The sequence below is a fragment of the Temnothorax nylanderi genome, unplaced genomic scaffold, assembly GCF_030848795.1.
Source record: "Temnothorax nylanderi isolate EJ_2023f unplaced genomic scaffold, tnyl_v1.0 TNYL_tig0005_pilon, whole genome shotgun sequence".
Lineage (NCBI taxonomy): Eukaryota > Metazoa > Arthropoda > Insecta > Hymenoptera > Formicidae > Temnothorax > Temnothorax nylanderi.
The window spans coordinates 1,305,751-1,325,003 of NW_027249067.1; the positions used below are offsets into that span (position 1 = coordinate 1,305,751).

The 19,253-nt window shown below is 43.2% G+C and overlaps 1 protein-coding gene across 1 annotated transcript in view; it reads right to left on the bottom strand.

Moving 5' to 3' along the window:
• The window catches only part of LOC139775997 (serine/threonine-protein phosphatase 2B catalytic subunit 2), a 119,056-nt gene that overhangs the window by 91,706 nt on the left and 8,097 nt on the right, over nucleotides 1-19,253 (bottom strand). The gene's annotated exons all lie outside the window — the stretch shown is intronic.

The following is a 19,253-nucleotide window of genomic DNA, read 5'->3' on the forward strand; positions in this document are numbered from 1 at the left end:
TGGCTAGACGTTCCTGGTTCAGCCAATTTACTTGTCCCGATCCTAATTCTCTTCCTTCCTTTTTTTTTCTACAAGCTTGCGAGTTCCTATTCCGAATTATAATAGGAAGTTTCGACGTCCGTATCTTCTTACTGTTGAATCGATGCAAATTCTGAAATTTGCTGGAACGAGCTGGATAATTTACCCTCGGATACCACAGTAGCGAAAGCCTGGCGAGCTGGATGGTTGCCAGTATATGGCGTAAAACGGAAACGAGAGCATTACCAGATAATGGTAATGGATCAGGTAACGTTACACAGGCCAAGGGCAAGATTGGCCATGGGCGTCAGGTGGACTCGCTACTGCTCTTAGGTCTCATAAATGATTCCAAGCTTTAAATTATTCCTTCTTACCCTTCCACGCATTCCCATGTATAAATTGTTGCATAAACGTAAATAGGCTGTTATGTAAATGTAAGTAGGCGACGCGCGCTGCTTTAAAAGAGATAAACTTGGAAAGAAGAAAAAAGTAACACGTGCACAATCGCATCTGGGCATAAATTATTCGTCGCGTACCAAGATGTCGTCATGTCGGTGAAACGAAAGCTTGTGGCGCGCGCCTGCAGGCAGGCAGGTCAGAGTACTAATTGTAAGTACGGCGCGCTTCCGTGTACTTGTGTTGACACATAATTATCTGTACGCGTCGGATACACGTGCCTTCCACCGCCGTCGCCACGTTAACACGTTTTACTCGGGCGTGGAACGTCCAACAAGACGTTGCGCGATACGCGGCCGATCGAAACAACGTTTACCTCAAGCCCAGTTCTACACGTCGCAAACGATGGCAACTGCTAGTTGAAAAGTGTTAATTCTGATTGCCGATTACCACAGTTACTGTCGCCAAAAAAGTTAAAAGTTTGTCAACTTTCTTTCGACAACCGCAATTGACAAGCGCGACGTGGAAATAACACTTTAACTAGCAGTTGCTATCGTTTGCAACACGTAGAACCGGCTTATCAGCGCGAAAACGCTTTAACGCATCGCGGCGGGCAACTTTTACGAGCGAATCTCTGCTTTCATTAAATATCACTCGGAGAAAGAATAATAAAAGATCGCCCAGTTAAACGCAACGACTTTGTCGACGAATGTCGCAACACTGTGTCGAGTCTTATTTTATTCCAAAATTTTGCTGCAGTTAAAAAAAAATGTTCCTCTTAAATCACGCTTTTTGGAATTTTTGATTCACTTTCCGAAGAACTCCGTTAAGAACGTTAGCAAATAAGCCCATCACGTTTATCCTCTTTACTATATAGTGGTGCAAAAACAAGGTGAAGATAAATAAGTCAAGCCAGATGGAAAGTTTGTTCTTCGAAGCGTTTTAGAATTAATCCGCAGTGCTTCATGTTCTGCTTTTATGAGGAAAAGTTACGAAATACAAACGAAAACGCAAAATGGAATATATAATACACGTAAGCACATTTTTCTTCGTAATTTTTATCGTTGATCGATCGTTGCGGTTGAACAATTAATTAACGAATAAATTTCAAATGATTTCTTCAAATCGAGTCATCGATTAGATTGAATAAATTCTAAATCATGAATGAGAGAAAAAGAGAGCGAGAGAGGGAGGGAGGAGAATGATAAGAGGGAGAAAGAACGTATCGATTACGTTGCTCCGCAACTGCTACGGAGCTTCGCTCCTGCAGGAGAGAAACGCCGCATTCATCTCCACGTGACTATAACCGCACGGCGTTATGCGCGACTATCAGCCGCATCGTTGGCGGTCAATGCCGTAAGCGGAACGGCGCGGCGTAGGATTCGATCAAGGCGGCTGGCGAGATGCAGCCGCACGGCCGGTTAACGCTTTATTTGCATAACCGCAATGTTACTAAGCCCCGAATAATCTTCGGCGATCCCCGTGTCAGCGGCGTGTCGACGTCACCGATTTTCGCATAATAAACCGCGTGGATAAACGCGATTATTTAATCGCGTCGAGCCGACGAGTTCCTCCAAACAATCCAATTACGACGTTTTTTTTTCCACACGCATTTTCACGAGGGATAAAGACGTCAGCTTGAGAGAGACCATGTTTTAGCACAGATTTTTCGCCGAGGTAAGAGGATAAAAGTGGATGTGAAAGATAGTTATTTCGTTCTAGGGCAAAAGCCTGGATCTCGCGCTTTATTCGCGGAATAATGCGAGACCTATTTTGCGACATGCGCTCGCAAAAAAATGTTCTCGTGTGCGTCGAAAAATTTGAAGCTGCAAGATCACAGAACGAACACCGAGCAGCATTCTTTTTTGCGCGCACGTGTGCATTTACGTAATAACGCCGATCCCGCTGCGTAAGTTGCAGATAATCGCATTGTCGCTGTCAAACGTGAGCGAACGACGCGGAGTACTTCGATGTACTTGTCATGAAAGAAGCACGTGAAAGAAGTCAGCTGATTCTCAAATATAGTCGTACAACTCGGTAATCAATTACACTTATTGTTAGTTGGAGATCCTTGAGAGCTATGTGGTGTTCGCTCCGATAATCTTTCTCCTTTAGCGAGCTAAAAATATCAACACATACATTACGGTATTACTTTTTTATGCGACACGTTATAACTTCACCTAGAGTGCGAAATGCAGTAAAGGTCATGTAAATCAAACGGCGCCGACGTTAACGAGTACAAACGACGAAACATTCGTGCGACGACAAAGATCGCGATGTAAACAGGGAGCTCGCAGCATCGTTTGCCTTGCAAACTAACGCATACGCGGCTGATGCTCCATTCTCACCATGAATTATTCGGATAATCACAGATGATAATGTATGTGGACAAGGGACGAGAGAAACGCATTCTGCCGAAAATTTAACTCGATTAGCGTAACGTTTCGTTCAATGGGATGCTCGAGCGGACATTTTGTGCTCTTTCCAAAAGATACGTAAATAACATCTGTTGAGTTTCACGTTGCAAGTTTTACGGGGGAGGGGGGGGGGCGCGCGGAATAATCTTGTACCGCCGCTGGCAATAATCGGATCACAAAGATGGAAATGCGCGTCAGCGTTGCTGGAGGAATAGCCCAATTTGATGCGCATTCACGATTGGACGATACATCCGAAAGCCCACTTAATTAATTAACTCGTTACCAGGCACCGGTTTTGCAATTAAACCTGCGAGCGGCAATCCCGTCTAATGTCGCCGTTCTCAATATGTGAAAGCACGCGATAAAAATTAATTAAGTTAACGCGAAGAAATTCTGCCGTTTCATTTTGCGTCTTCACCGAAAGAGCACGTTGTCGAGTACTTTCGTTTTTACTCTCTATTCGTAACGCCCAAGTAACAGTGCGCCTTGAGATATAAGATAATTAGATTTACATTTGCTCTACCAGGAGATTACAAGCTGTTTTTTTCAACAGTTTTTATGATGAAAGCAATTAATTCTTAGTTCAACGGTTTGGTTAAAATTTCAGCGCCAGTTAACAAAATTTCACCTGATAACAGGCCATTATCTCTCGAAGGTTTCCGCTATTGACTTTTTTCTATTCTTTTAATTGAGTGTCGTTGGCAGTAGCTAATGACATAAAAGGTTGTTATCTATCGTTGCATTGAGTTTCAGTTCAGTGGTGGACGTAAATTGCATACCCATAGCGCGTACGCACATACGATTTCGGATATGTGTAGGAAGCTATGGGTGTGTATATGTGCGAGTGTACGCGATAATGGTTTCATGGTCCCGGTGTACCGTGTGCTGTTTCGACGCACCGGCCGAATAGCGCGACAGCCTGATCAAGTTTTATTGATTTTGAATTGGCTCGTCTCTCGATAACCGCGTTCGGCGTTACGTGGACAAATAAAATCCCACACCGAAAAACTGCCGACTTTTCGCATTATATAACCGAGCGAGCCAATCGGGATAACGTCGCGAGAGAGAGAAAGAGAGAAAAAGCAGATCATTACGGTTAGGCAACGGTTAAAATTATTAAATATTATATGCTATTTTACGTATATATATATTGTCTTTCGAATCCCGTACGCCTGTAAATGTAGCTTTCGCTTCGTGTTCTATTCTCATTATCGAACCCCGGAGTGGAACCTGCTCAGTCACGAGCACACGAATTTCGGTAAGTTCGATCATGCGAGCGTGCGAGACCGCGACGTCGTAGGCGCGTATATCGCGGAAAGTGTGATAAAAGCACGGGACTCCGTTTCGGAGCGTGATGACGACGACGACGACGATGGCGGCGGCGGCGGCGGTGGCGGCGGCGCGGCGGTAGCGACGATGATGAGAAAGCGACGGAAAAGCTCTTTGACGCCGTTACGCCGCGGCTGGCTTTGACTCCTGAACTTTAGAAGCTTTCGACCGGCAGGAAACGAAAGGAAGGGCGTGGCGGGGCGGAAAGAAGGAAAAAGCACGAGCGGCCCCGTTCGAGTTGGGAGAAACGAAGATCGACACTGTAATACGTTTCGAATCGTTTAGCATGGCTATTCTCTGATGATAAAAAATGGGGATAGAAAATTAAATAATTGTATGGTAATAAGAAAAAAATGACAAAAATTCTCGATAAATATTTACGACGATGCATTGGCTAATGAATATAAATTTATGTAGAGCCACAAAGTATTCGATAAACTTTCGTGGATTTTTTAAAAAAATTGGAGTTAAATTTTCCATAGTAAAAATTTGATTAAATGCCATGTTTTTTTTATAATTTTATAATTTCTATGATTTTCAATTTAACATTCTTACATTTCAATGATTTGTCCTAAAATGAAGCATTTACTAGGTAAACTCCGTTTGAAATCCAACAAAAGAATTCTATTATCTATTCGTGTCGTTTAAAGTTTAGCCAACAAAGAAGTGGCTAATTTTCTATCTCTTATAATACAAGAACACCTGGCGTTCTCGCGTGACTAATTACTCATTCATTTCTTTCACGGAAATTTAATGTTGCATCGCAGTGAATTAGGTACCGAAATAATCTGGAGTTCTGTAGCACGCGTATTTACCAGCGATGATTCAACTTTTGTGAGAACATGAAGTATCTATTTGGATCATGGTTGACGTGACACGAGTCAATGATTTCTCGCGGTTATATTAGCAGGCGTGAGAGAACGCGTTCCAGCACGCATGGAACGGTTCCAAACAAGACGAGGAGGTGACTAATCGATCTCGTTCCACTGAGACGGCGGTCCAAGATCTGTGCTCTATTTACAGTCGCCGAAATCGTACATATATACGATATCTACGATATCCATCCATCGTACTTTCACGAGACACGTGACCGATCTTACCGACCGTCTTTGGACCGTTATTTATCTCGAAATAATTAATCTTGGTGCGCCACGAATAGAATCTGGATATACGTTGAATCAGTATCCCTCTATTTATATCGAAAGTATTGTAAATGTTGCAGTAGAATCTTCATCCTCTATTTACACATCTATAGCTTAACTTGAGATACCTTAGTTTCTAATGTTAAATAATTTTGCTTCGCATATATATCTATATTTATAAAGAAAAGATTGCGATTTCGAATTCACACTTTTTAAAAGAACACTCCTCTAAAAGGCCGAGATACTCTGAAGAAATAATCATCTCTCATTTAAACGTTAGGTATTGGTTTGCAACCAGTCCGGTGGATTAGCGCTATCCTTCGCTCCGTTTATCAAGCGTATGCAAATATTAGGTGCGCGTCGAATCGATACGAAATCGTAGCGAGCCACGGCTACAATCAACATCCGTCCGGCACGATTAATTACGATTAAATATGATTGCACGCTGGCAATTAAGCGCGATTCATTAGTTGTTCGAGGAAAGGACGAGCTCGCGGAATATCCGCGGATACGTTTCGTCGAATCACGCCGAAGCCCCTGCGATTTCAGCTGGTATGGAAATACAAGAACGAAATAAAAAGTGGAGCAATCGCGTTTCTATTCGAGATAAGATGCCGATTTAAAAAAAAAAATAGTTTCGAGATGTATCTCTCTTTTGTAATCTGAAAAATGGGATACTTTGATTGCTGGCCCTTATTTTAAATTCGGACACGTCTCGTCGTGTCGCTTTCATACTTAAATAAACGCGCGTGGACGATCGTCGCGTATCGGTGACGAGCCGATCCATTCATAACCGGCTAAATTTAGATACCAAAACGACGAGATCTCATTCGCGAATGTCGTTCTTCTCCTTCTCTTTTTTTATTCTCTGCCACTTCTAATTCGCATTGGACGTTGCTTCGCGAAGCGGCGCGCTCTAGCCATTTGACGTCACTGATCAGAACGTTTTATTCGAAAACAATTATTAAAATGATGCGGTAATAGATACGTCATTGCAAATGTATTAAAAATAGAATGTATTCGGTTTCTAGAATAACTTAAAATAGCACAAGCATCGCTGTTAATCGCGGTATAATTAACTGTAATAATTTCTAACTGTTTCCATCATTCTCACTCTAATTCAGTAATTATCCTTATCTTGATGCAAAAATACTACTTTTTTACGCTTGCCGCATACTGGCGCATACCGGCAACGGGTTTAGCTACCGACTGGACAGAGCGCAAGCTTCTCTCGCTTCTCTCCCGGGCAGATGAGAGATATCTTCTGTCGCGACAGCCGTAATGAAGAACACAAAGATTTCTGCGGAGAACGAAGGTGTCCTGGCGCGACACCAGGAATCGGTCTTTCTGGCACGAGTGGCGTACTTTCGCAATAATTTACTCGCACCGGATAAGTAAGGTAAGTAGGTAGGTGGGTGTCGATGGAGAAAGACGATCGCTGTCGCGACACTTTACTGTTCGAGTAATCATTAGAGCAGTGATAGACACCTTCTCTGCTGATGCGAAAATATCCAGCAGCCGCCTTTTCGAGAAGGTTTTACGACATATCGTCGTTTTTGTACCGCTACTTTGCTGAGACAGAGCCAGTTATAATCGTTTTCGTAAGCTTTGTTGTAATACTTAAGGAGTTAATTTCCGTGTGAGTCACGGCTGAGAAAATAACAGGTGTTTATTTCTTATTAACGTAATCTCGCCAACTAACACTCGGCACGCGCCAAATATCGTTTGTACAGCAATAACTAGTGATATAACTTCTAAAGCCTTTGAAAAGCCTTTCTCGTAACTTTCAAGAGTTTAATTCCAAAAAGAAATTTATCGACTGATTATCATACGATTAAATATAATATAATACGTGCTTATAATTCGTGCATTTATGTGTCATCATTGAAAATGTGTCATTGCATGCCATAACTTGTCTGAGTTACTCGAATATCTTGCGGGAATAATTAAATTAAATAGTTCCTCACATTCTCGTCCATTTTTTGTACATATTTAAAAGAAAATTAATTTTTCTGTTAAATATGTAAAAAAATATGGTCGGGAATTTGAAGAACTCAAGGGTCGCGTAGCGGAAAGCCCGACCCCGAGATTGCGAGACACGGATGCTCGTGCGAAATACGCTGCACATGTCAAGAGACACGTTTCTCACGTCCCGCGGAGAGGAGAAAAACGCGACGGCCTCGCAGATGTGCGCTCACTTGTGCATATCCGATGCACAACGCTGTGTGCATCGCCTGAGAGTGCACGAAGAATAAAACGGCGAGGGGGAGAGAGAGCGGAGAAATGTCGGTCGATGTTAAAAATGAAACGACCAATTGCGAACACATCGATGAGCCCGTATTGTTAAAACGAGCGTGCACACGTGCTGCCGAAATAAAAGAAGAAAAAAGAGAGAGAGAGAGTCACCTTCGTCCCAACGTTTAGCCACGCGCGATCCCTTGAACGATGAGTATAAAGTTACTTTTCATTCTTTCGTCCGATCTTCCTCTCCTCTTTCTTCCTACTGTCCTTCTCCCCCTCTTTCCTTCTTCAGGGTCAAGAAGCAGACGCTCAGAAAAATCGTCGTGCATCGCGGATTAACGGGACGTGTCACGATGTCGCGCACTGCGAAATATGCAAATGCTTATAGGAATCGCGAGTAATGCGATAACTGACGTAACGCGGGATTGCGAGGAGAGATTAGGTACCGGGGCGGGATGAAAGCTGATTACGGCGCGCCTTTGCAAAGGTTTCCTATTATTGTATTATTATGCCGGACATACGATGTGTGGAAGAAACGACGTATTTTAAAAAAGGGGATCAACAGTCGTTAAACTCGCGCGGGCGTTGCGAAGACGCTTTATCCGCCAGACGAGATGAATCACAGAGAATGCACTTAATGCACGGAGCATTTACGGCAAGTACCGCGCGACACGGCGATTGAAGATGGGGAAAATGAAATTCAATTTGCGCACGCTGCTGCCGCTGCCGTTGTGTTCGACGCGGATCTGCGGTACAAAATGAAAAAATGAAATAACGCGGAGGAGGTCGAAGAGCTCGTCCCTTCCTGCCTTTCTCTCTACCAGAAGTTAAGCCGCGCGAATTAATGTTGGCGATCTAATTTATCGAGAGAATCACATACGACGTTGATTAACATAAACTCGGAGAACGACTCCAAATTAATCGAAACGAAATGAACAGAATCGCAGTGCGCGCAAACTTGTCTAAAGGGTCCAGACCAAATTAGCGCGAATGAACAATCACGAACGAATATTTACGAACAAAACGAATATAGTGAGCGCTTTTCCTTTGATGTGCCAATAAGAGACGGGACGAATTTACCGAAGCAAATTTGAGTTCGTACTCACGCCACCGAAGTAAATTTGTTCATTCGTGTTCGTCTGCTTTGTTTGCTTGGTCTCGATCCCAATAAGACTGACTTTCGTTAATAGTTAATAGTAATAAGAACATTTATTTTAGCAAAGTGCGTCTCTTTGAATTTACTATTCAAGTCTAATGGGTACGATATTAAGTTCTGAGGATACGTATGTGTAATCAAAACAATTACGAAGCCACGAAGCTATACGAAGCCTCTTACAGCTTCGTTATGTTCAAAACCGGAATGCGAAATGTTAATTAAGGAAGGATAAGTGCTCCAAGTTACATCAAGAGAAGATTAACCCTTTAAAAGATCCCACTGAATGAAGCAGGAATACGAATTTTGCGAAGTCCCCCGTAAATATACTAAATTGTCTAAAAGAAAACGCGAGTGTCAGACGGATCGGCAAGTATCGGGCTTAATCCGATCCACGAGTTCTTCCGAATTGCAGCAGCAACGTTCGCTCGCGTGACACAGGCTTACGGGGAAAGGAGCGAGAAAGAGGGGGGAAAGGGAAAGAGAGACAGGACGTCTTTTCTACTACGCTGGCGCGAGCGTATCGATCGGTGACGAAGCGCGTACGGCGTCGCAGGATGAAGAACCATCCCGTTCGCCGTTGGTTTAGTCGACCATCGCGGGTCGACCGGGGCCGAATGGCAAGGAGTGACCGAATCGAGTCTTGGTGATCGAACACCACGGCCGATCGATCGTCAGGTCCCGAGCCGACGCGGATTACCGGCGCGCGGGGCCCTCTTATTCCGGGTCACCGGAGCCGAAAACGTCGATCTTAGAAGGCTCGCCCGTTGCCGCCCTCGGTACGAGGATGATTAATCACGTGGCTCGCGCAAGAACGGGAAATAATTTAACCCTCGATCGGGACGCGGCGCGCGCCGCTGTTTTCCACGGTCATATGTTTATCGAATTAGATCGCCTCGAGGTACGAGGCGGCAAAATCTGACACAGATTTTACAAGACGCTATATGTATGATTAATATCCTAACATTTCGCGTCTTTAATTGGCACAATGATTAAATATTCAAAATTAACGTAATTTTTAAGAACGTTAATATTTTGGCCGTTTTATTTTTTAAATTATGCGAAATGGGATATTTTATGTTTTGTAAAAAAAAATTAAGGGGACAAATTGTTAGGAACAGTTTCGAGAAAACGATTTCGCATCAATATCGGCGAAGGTATAACATCGAAAAAGCGAGAAAGGCGTGTACCTACTGAAGATATGACGCGGGTATATCCGGTTTTCTCAGGCGCGGATTCTCAATTTTCCAAGGCATTAATCCGTCTGGACATGAGGAAACATCGGAAATGGCGAAACGTGGGCCGGTACCGGGGAGAGAGAGGAGGGGAAGAGCCAATTCAATTTTCGTGACGTTTCCTCTCCGAAACCGAACTTGGCAAGGGAGCGACACTTTCGTGTAAATTGAGCGGTGACCTTTCACCGTCGGTCACCTGAAAGGGGTTAATATGGCGATAACGATAAAAAATTTGAAGTCTCGTTTAATAAACGTATGTACTCCACGTGGCGGTGCCACGAGGGATACATTTATCTAATAAAGCTCAATAGATAGTGCATCATTTTAGCGCCAATTAATGCATTGTAATATTTTCTGTCTCACGTGTCAACGTTCTAAACTTTATGTGACTCTTACGCCTACACACTTAAAGCGTTTAATCTCTCTCTCCTACGCACACAAAGCATTTAATCTCTCTTTCCTACACACTTAAAGCGTTTAATCTCTCAAACCATTGCAATCAAAATATATTCCTCTCAACGTTATTATATGCATTTATATATAATATTATATATAATAAAACAAATTTGTTTTTTTTTTCTTACATTAGATATAAATGCCGTATATATTCAGCTTTATAAGTTCCAATATTTGAGCAAAGTTTATTTGCCTAATGATAGTTTTAAATGAGAAAGAGAAAAAACCGCGATAAAAAGGAATAACGTCCGTGCACTTAAAGTTGAGTAAAGTTTGAACAGTTCCACGGTCATGATCGTAAATTTCAAGATGCAAATTCGACGCGTAGAAATTCAACATCTCGTCGGAATGTAGGATGCTCCTCCGCGGAAAATTCGACATCCCCGACGACGCGGCGGGTTTATGCGCGCGGAGCGAAAAATGTCCGGGCAATAAAAGTGCTAATTCGACCGCGGGCTCGACATCTGGCGCGCATTTTCGCGAAGCCCGCCGCGCATTACGCGACTGCACACGTGCGCGTGTTCGCGCAATCACGGGCGACATAATGCCGCTCGAGTCGCAATAACTATCCGTAATTCCGCGCGCATGTTACTATTTCGCAAAATAATCGTCTTCACGTGTAGATGACGATTGGCATCGATGCCCAAATCTTGTTTGCGTTAGAGTCTAGTTATATTTCAGGAATTATATATATATATATATATATGAACAATAGATATTCATATATTTCTAGCGTGGTTGATGGTGAAAATAAATACACAGATAAATCGTGAAAATAATCTCGCAATGTCAATCGCATTCCAACGATAATAGGGTGTCCGAGCGAGATGTTATCCCAAGGAGGGCTGTCGAAAACGGCGTGGTCGTTGCGGGGGCAGTGACACGTAGCTAAGATGCGAAGACCCCAGCTGCAATAAAGAAAAATAGTCTGCACTCAGGGGAGAGTAGTCGTGGGGGAGAGCGCGAGTGGCCCTCGAGGCTGCTCTCGTACGAAGTACTCATGCGAAAGGCAGAATGGAAGAAAGGATCGCGCAGGGAATGGGTTACCCTCCGGTACTGCCAGGACAGAGAAAGAGAGAAAGAGAGAAAGAGAGAGAGAGAGTGCGAGATGCATGCCCTTTCCACGTTAAGAGACAAATTGATCGCCGCATATTTATACCCAGGTGCAGATATAACCAAGGACGATCCAAGGAGCGAGATGAAACGCGCGATAAAAGGGTGGACGCTATTATACAGCTCGATCATGCTTCTGCGGCCAATCGTCGCGGTTACACGAAATGAATTTTAAGCGAAGCACGAGCACAGTTCGCGAACTTTGTTAAGATCTTTTCCGCTTCTTAAGTTTTCAATAATCATCGATATGGAGTATTCTGAACTTATTAATTCCATATTCTATTCGATCTGCATATAAGATTAGGATAAATCTCTCGTCACTTTTAGAACAATAACACCTCGGCCGCGCGGTTGAGACATCCGGAAAAACACTTTCCATGTAAAGATGCGCATAAATTAGGGCAGTAAATTAGTACAGTATTAAAAATTCAATTTACGCGCTCGTAATGTATATATTCCATCGCGTGAACGTGAAACAAGTAATGTTCGTCGGATAGGACAGAAGTAAATTGTGCAAGAGTGAATATAAATGTTGACCGATAAGTAGGTGAGATTAATTCTCAAATCGAGGACGCGTTTTATTTGCTGCGCCACGTTGCTTACTATGTTTGATACTACGCCGATAACCCTGAGTTTATCAAGATTCAGCGTCAGCGTATTATCTGTGGACCGCACGCAGATAGCCCCGTGATTAAGAAATAACATAATATTTCAGTAACATGATACTTGAAATATTTTAGAATCAATTTTGTTGCTCCAAAAACACACTCTCTTACAAAACTGTGAAGTTATAAGTGTATCGTTATAAAAAATCATTGTTATAAAATTGATCGGTGCTGGGTGCTTCGTGTTAAATCACTATTAAATCACTATTATAGATTTCAGATTTATCATAATTGTCCCATCGATAAAATTTGTTCAATCATATTCCACAAGTGCAATTGTAAAACGAGGTCACGACCCGTTGCAGTTTATCGTTGTCTCGATAATAGAAATCTAAATAGAAATGGTAGAAGCGGATAGAAGTGACACGCGGAAAATGCTTGGAAAATTGCGTAATTCGAAAGGGCACTCTATCATTTTTCCTATATGATTGATATCGGTTGTCGATAAAACGTAATAAATAAAGCGAGAGCTTAAAGATCATCAAAAGTGTACCAGACATATTTTCTCGAGGTCGAACTTTTCTACGTTTCCAGCAAGTCTCCTTTGTGTTTACGTTCCGCGTAGTAAGTCTCCTTCAACGTACAAAAGTACTGCAAAGTGACATTTACATAACAGTTACGACAGTTGCAGACGGTGACTTCTAACCTAACCGACGGATCGGTACGTCGAAGAGAGCGACGCAAGTCAGACGAAGTCCTTTTTATCGTGTAAACGCGTAAACGCGAGCATCGACAACGCATAACGGCGACGCAGAGGGCGGAATTGATCCGGGGGATATGGACGCGAACGATGGAAGTTGCAAGTCGAATGAAAAATTTATGGCGGGCAACCGGACGGACGCAATCTCGCAATCTCTCTCTCTCTCTCTCTCTCTCTCTCTCTCTCTCTCTCTCTCTCTCTCTCTCTCTCTCTCTCGTTTCCCCGAGCATGCAGGAAACTCGAGTTCGTCGAACTCCCGTTCGAGAGTGTCAATAGACGTTCTCGACCCCGAAGGACAAGCCACTTCTGGAGGACCCTTAAAATGATACATCTTTTAGACCTCCGTCGTGTACTCTCGTATTCCCGAAACCGTCACGCGTGACAGGCTCACGTGACGAATTAAGTTTTAAACGAGTTTTAGTGTTTTGCGCAATCCTTAGGGCTTTGGCATATAGAAAAACTTAAGCAGTAAAACGTTAGCAGTAAGAAAATCAACAGTTTGGATTTGCTACCGCTTACGTTATGCCTTAAGTTCTTGACTGTAATTGGCTGATTTGCTTACTACTTAAGTTTTACTACTTAATTTTTTCTATGTGCCATAACCCCAAGTCTATCAATAAAATATACGAAAATGTTTTATACACAAATATATCCAATTAGACATTTTATCTTTTGAATTCGTATTATATCGTATTGTAAATCAAACTTTCGCTTAACTTTTTTTTCTTTAACAATAAGCAAGGATTAACTACGTCGTGTTGTTCACCGTGACAAAACCATTTCCCTGATAGTTCACTTGATAGTTCGTGCTTACTCCCAGCTCGTTGTAATCTCTATCATCTCGTGGCGTACATAACGGTGTTTTATTTATCTTATGCAAAACGCACGCTGCTGATGCATGAAGCTCGTGACGCCTTTCCCGTGGGGATGCGTAAACCCTTACTACGAGGAGAAATAATACGTTTCCTCCCGCGAACGAATGCCACGACCTTTTCCCGCTTAGTTTTAAGTCTGTCAGAAAATACAGGGCGCCACTATAAATCTTTCATTCGATCTAAGCCAGCAATATAAACCGAGAGATGCCTCGCGTTTTGTTTCGTGTGATAACACGTAGTTGTATAAAAAGATATAACAGGGTGATATAACAATAGATAATATGATGGTTATAATAAAAAAGAGGGTGTGAAATCTTACGGAAGTTTCGCGTGACATTTATATATAAATAAGATTATATAATTAAAAGCTTAAAAGCTCAGTTTTATGGAAGAGCGAAAATGAACGAGCCAGTGAATCAGTTACGGTGTTTGGAGAACGAATCGCCGGTGTGCTAATTTGTCCATTGTTTATAACAAAGATTGAATTGGATTTCGGTCGCTCGGATCGTTAAAGCGACTATATAAGCTCCAACACGTGAGGTGCATTTGTGCGACTGTCGCGAACATACGACATTACATTGAAACAATTTCAACGATAACGATCGCGGATATGATTTCGTACACATACATTTCAATTCGCGCGTATTTATTATCATAAAAAAAAAACAGAAATAATATCAATTTTAGTAATTTGTATGCGCGATATTGAATCTTCGTAGTGTCTCCACTGTGGAAGAAAACTCTCAATTGTGGGCCGAACGAGACCTCGAGAGAATCCCGAAAGGGTCTCGCGCGGATTCCCTTGAAATCCACGGGCTCTCTTTTCCAATTCGTTGTTAAATGCAGGTTGTGGGAAAGCAGCGGACACACAACGATATGCTATGAATAAGGTAATCTATGCGTTACTACGGGGTTGGCCGTGAGTATTGATCGGCCCCGCCTGTCTCTCTCTCTCTCGCTCTGCATCTCTCTCTCTCTCTCGCTTTCCTTGCACCCTCTGATATCTCGCTCTCGCGTTGTCTCCTCCTCGTTTCCCTCAATCCGCCCTGTCCACCCCTCGCCTCCTGTAATCCGCGCTTCTGTCGCTCTCCAAAGGCATGGGTGTCCCGTCATTCCGACCGACAACGAGAGGAGGTTACTTCTTGTTTCCTGGTCGTCGCTTATCAAAAGAAGTACGAGGGACATTGCCCGGAACAGAACACGCACCGCGGAAAACTAAGGACGATCATTCACCTGTTGATGCATGAATACAGGGGTGAGGGGCAATTGTCCGCGGTTTCGTATAATGAGAGAGAAATCGCTCTTGACATGTATCGTAATAGTCCAAGAATTAACTTATGATTACCATTGTATGTTATAGAAATTGTAGAAACCGCAGAAACATTAATCAAGAATATTTATGTTAAAATGTTAGATTTACTTCCATTAAATTAAATTCCATCTTCTTAAAGATAATCATCTAAGTAAAAAATAATGTAAAAGATAACGTGTACGCGTTACATAACATTTCAGCGGATAGCGAGTCGAATAATGAGGAAAACAGTTTGCTTTTCAACTTAAGATGCGTCACCGACGTCACCGATGCAATCAGCATATTGGAGTTCGCTCTTCCGAACTTTTTTGCTGTCGGGAGTACTTATTTACGTGCCTTCGAGACAAGTCCCAAGTTCGTCTCCGAGAAACGCTTAAAGACACTGCGAAGAAACTGCAGGTGTGCCGAGGATTAATTCAAACGTCACCGGTGCAGAATAGGTGATCAGGCTGAAGGGCAGAGGACCTCGACGCGGCAAAGAAAATAACCGTGGGACAATTAGTTCGTTAGTGCTCTGCCTGTGCTCCGGGAATCCACGGTGCAATCACGGATTGCGACAAACGAGAAATGATAGAAACGGGCACTGGCCATTATTTGCCCGACGTCGAAACGCGGCAACGCACGAAAATGAAGAAGCTATATATGAGAAATCAATCCACCGTCCTCTCAAATCGTTTAAGGACACCGTCGTCACTTTTCCGATAATTGCAAGGTAGAAAGGAGGCAACCCTCTCGTTCGCTCGCTCGCTCGCAAGACCCATTGACCCGCGATCGTCAGATATCCGTGCTTCCTTCGAACACGAAGCTAATTTGTACCACACTAATTTCGCAGAAGAGGTGGCGAGAAATGCATCGAGCAAACAATCAATGGTTCTTTTCATTTTTCTAATTATTTTACGATTGACGCCGCATCGTTATACTTAACATCGTCAAATATAATAGAACCGATGTACTTTATACCTTCACATAATATAATTCATTAGCAGAGCAGTATACCTTAATAAAGTTAATCAGAATCGGGATGTGCTCGTACATTTCCCTCGCATCGTTCCCTCTAATAAAATATCCGAATCGTAAAGTTTGCCCTCAAATATGAGCCAAATCTCGCGCTCTTATTTGAGGGCAAAATACGACGGTGAACAAATCGCTTCCGACTCAGGACACGTAAATGAACCGCTGTTATATATTTCCCCTCCCCCATTTTGGATGCACCGAATACGAATTGTGAAAGCGGGTTAAGAGCCAACCGTGGAAACGTCCGCGATGTGAAAAAGTGGGAAAACGATCCCGACGACCGGATAGCTGTTTTCGATCAGATATTCCGTGGCTCGAAAAGCGGGCCACATAATGAATTCGTGCGCCCTTCGCGTCGGATGGCCTGGTTTCGTTGCGGAGACGACGACGGTACGCTAAATGAAGGTACGACCTTTCCCTCCGCGCGGATTCGCGCGAGATCGCGCGGATTAGAGTCCGTTCCTCGGCCGGAAATCCGAACAGAAGTCAAGAATCCATGACGGACGACCGGTATCGACCGAGTTGCACAACGCGCCGCGGAAAGTTGAACTCTCCCTTCCCGTCGTTTCTACGAGAGAGAGAAAATCTGTTCTGCAGAGCGACAAGCTTCGAATAAAAAAAAAAAAAAATCGGAAAAATCGCGACCGGGATTAAAGTTCGTTCGCCGTGGCGAAAGCTGAATCGACTAATCCAGTTTAATCACCGTAAATATAAAATTTTATTCCCCACATACAGAACGTTCTAATTTCGCGACTCGCTCGTTCCACGCGCGATTTTTATCACCGCGAGATCGGAGATCGGTTTTACCGGATTAGCTCAGCTTCAAGCTCGGATTCGTTTAAAAACGACCCGGGAGAAAAACAAGGAACAGTGTCACAGATATCGATATTATTGCCACGCGGTTTTTTTTTCCCCCGATAATCCTTACGTTAGTTAATTATTTTCTCTCGGTGGAAGTGAACCGAGTAACATGATTAAATAAGGGGTCGATTTGCTCTCAGCAGTGCTAACGGGATTTGACAAGGTAAACGCGCTATTTGCCGTTATATATACGTATATATAGGGGTTGTATCGACCTCCGTAGGAGGAACTCGCTGACAAGGTTACAAGGTTGCACTAATTGAGGGTTTTAATTTCCTGCCCGCTCTCATCCCAAACCGCCAATTTATTTATGTATGCGTAGCACAAGCCAATCCTTCGTTCATGTTCTGAAAACGTCGATCGCGTCGAGGTTTGCAAACGACAATGTGTCCGAAACAGCCAGGGCGTCCACTATATAATACTCCGGGAAATTACGAAGGTTAATTGAGGGGGCACGCAGACGCTTAACTCCGTGTGTGTAATAAATAAAATAAATATTAAACACTTCAACGTTAAATATCTTAGACATCGAGATTTACCCGATAAGATCTTAAAAAAAGACTCTAGTTCTCCGAAAGTATTCCTAGAAAGAATTGATTCGGAAGAATGGATCGGGGGAAAGTATTAAGTACGTTTATCCTTTAACCACTGAGAAACCGACGCGCAGGAACGTGATGTAACTTTCCGCGAGAATTTCTAGGACTTCCGGGGAGAAGCTATTTCAACAAGACTTCGATAATCTTCGACATACCACATCGCGACGCGACGCTCGGATATGTGCGAATATGAGCCGGCAATGCCGGCATTAGCAAATTGTATTGTACGATGCTTCACACACTTTCGTCTCACACCGTGATGCAGCGTGTACGGCTTGTTTACAACGTGCCGGCCGCAGTTCCTACAGAGACAGCCATTGTGCTGTAAATGTCTATCGCAGAACACAGGGTACTCATTGTAACGAAATGTAGTAACGAATGTCGTCGGCGCCTAGACGCGACAGCGTCCGATTCAACCTCTACCGGAGGATTTCCAATGCAAATCACGATTGAAAAAAAGCAGACCTTCTCACATATATTCCACGAGAAATAATGTCCAACACGCTTAAACTTAACAATCTCAATTTCTCTTATAATGATTAAGAAGATTAGCATTTTTATAATTGATTAGACGGTTCGACTATACTTCATGTGCGCGCAAAAAAGAATCGACTGGGTCGCGTAACGTTCTTGTGAAGACAGACAGAAAACTATTGACTTTTGATTGAATGATTATACGACTACGCAAAGATTTTCGAAAAACATAAAATGGAACTACGCCCATACAACGGATTCTTGTTCAGATAACGCTATAGTTAAGATAAAGTCACATACCTCGTGACATTCTCCTTAATTCTTACGATAAAAGATTAAGAAGCGATAACGAGATTATTCGGAGAGCCTTCCCTACCCTTTTCGCGTACATAGTTTTCCGCCTTTCCACAAATACCGTTTAACCGCAAAACGAGTCGCGGAAGGGCGGCTGCGCGACTCAGCCGGTTCGTCGTCCACGAAAATAAAACTCTCCGGTGCGGTCTAGTGCTTCGACAACGGCGGAAAGAGAGAACGAGAGGACCGCGCGCGCAGTCGTGAAAAAGAGTACCCGGGCGAACGAGCGGACGGGCTTCGTTCCTTGTTTATTTATTCTTTCGTAGAATCAACAAAAATTTCGCCACCGGCCAGCCGGACCCGCCGCGGAGCGAACAGTGGACCGCGGCCGAGCCAAATGTAGTTGGCCGACCGGCCAAATGAGAGTTTGCGTCTATTATTACACACCACCCAGCAGTCGTAAGCCGACGACGAGCCGCCGCGTCGCGCGGGACCCGACGCTCGAGAGCAAGCGAGGGAATGAGTGGACAGGCGAGAGATACACAGAGATTCAGAATCATCATTCTAATGATGGATTCCTGGAATAGCTCGGAATAGAGCTGTTCGTTTATAAAAACATTTTATCTACAGATATAAATTCGATTTCTAAAACCGATTCATTATTTTTTAAAGCTATTCTTTTAACAGCCGATAAAAGTCGGCCGATTAGTCCAACACACATAATATTTCATGATATTTCCCACACTGAGAAATAACATTTGCGTGATACTGCATTCTTGTCAGATATATCTATTTAAAGATAAAGAAGATCGCGCGCGACTTGATGCTATTTTTAATGTCAAGATGTTGGGAAAGCAAAGGTAACAATCCTTCACACACGGTGCATGTCCATATTCTAAATATTCATAAGATCCGGCTATAGACTCCGTTCCTCCACGAAATAGAATTTTGCGAAGCTTCGG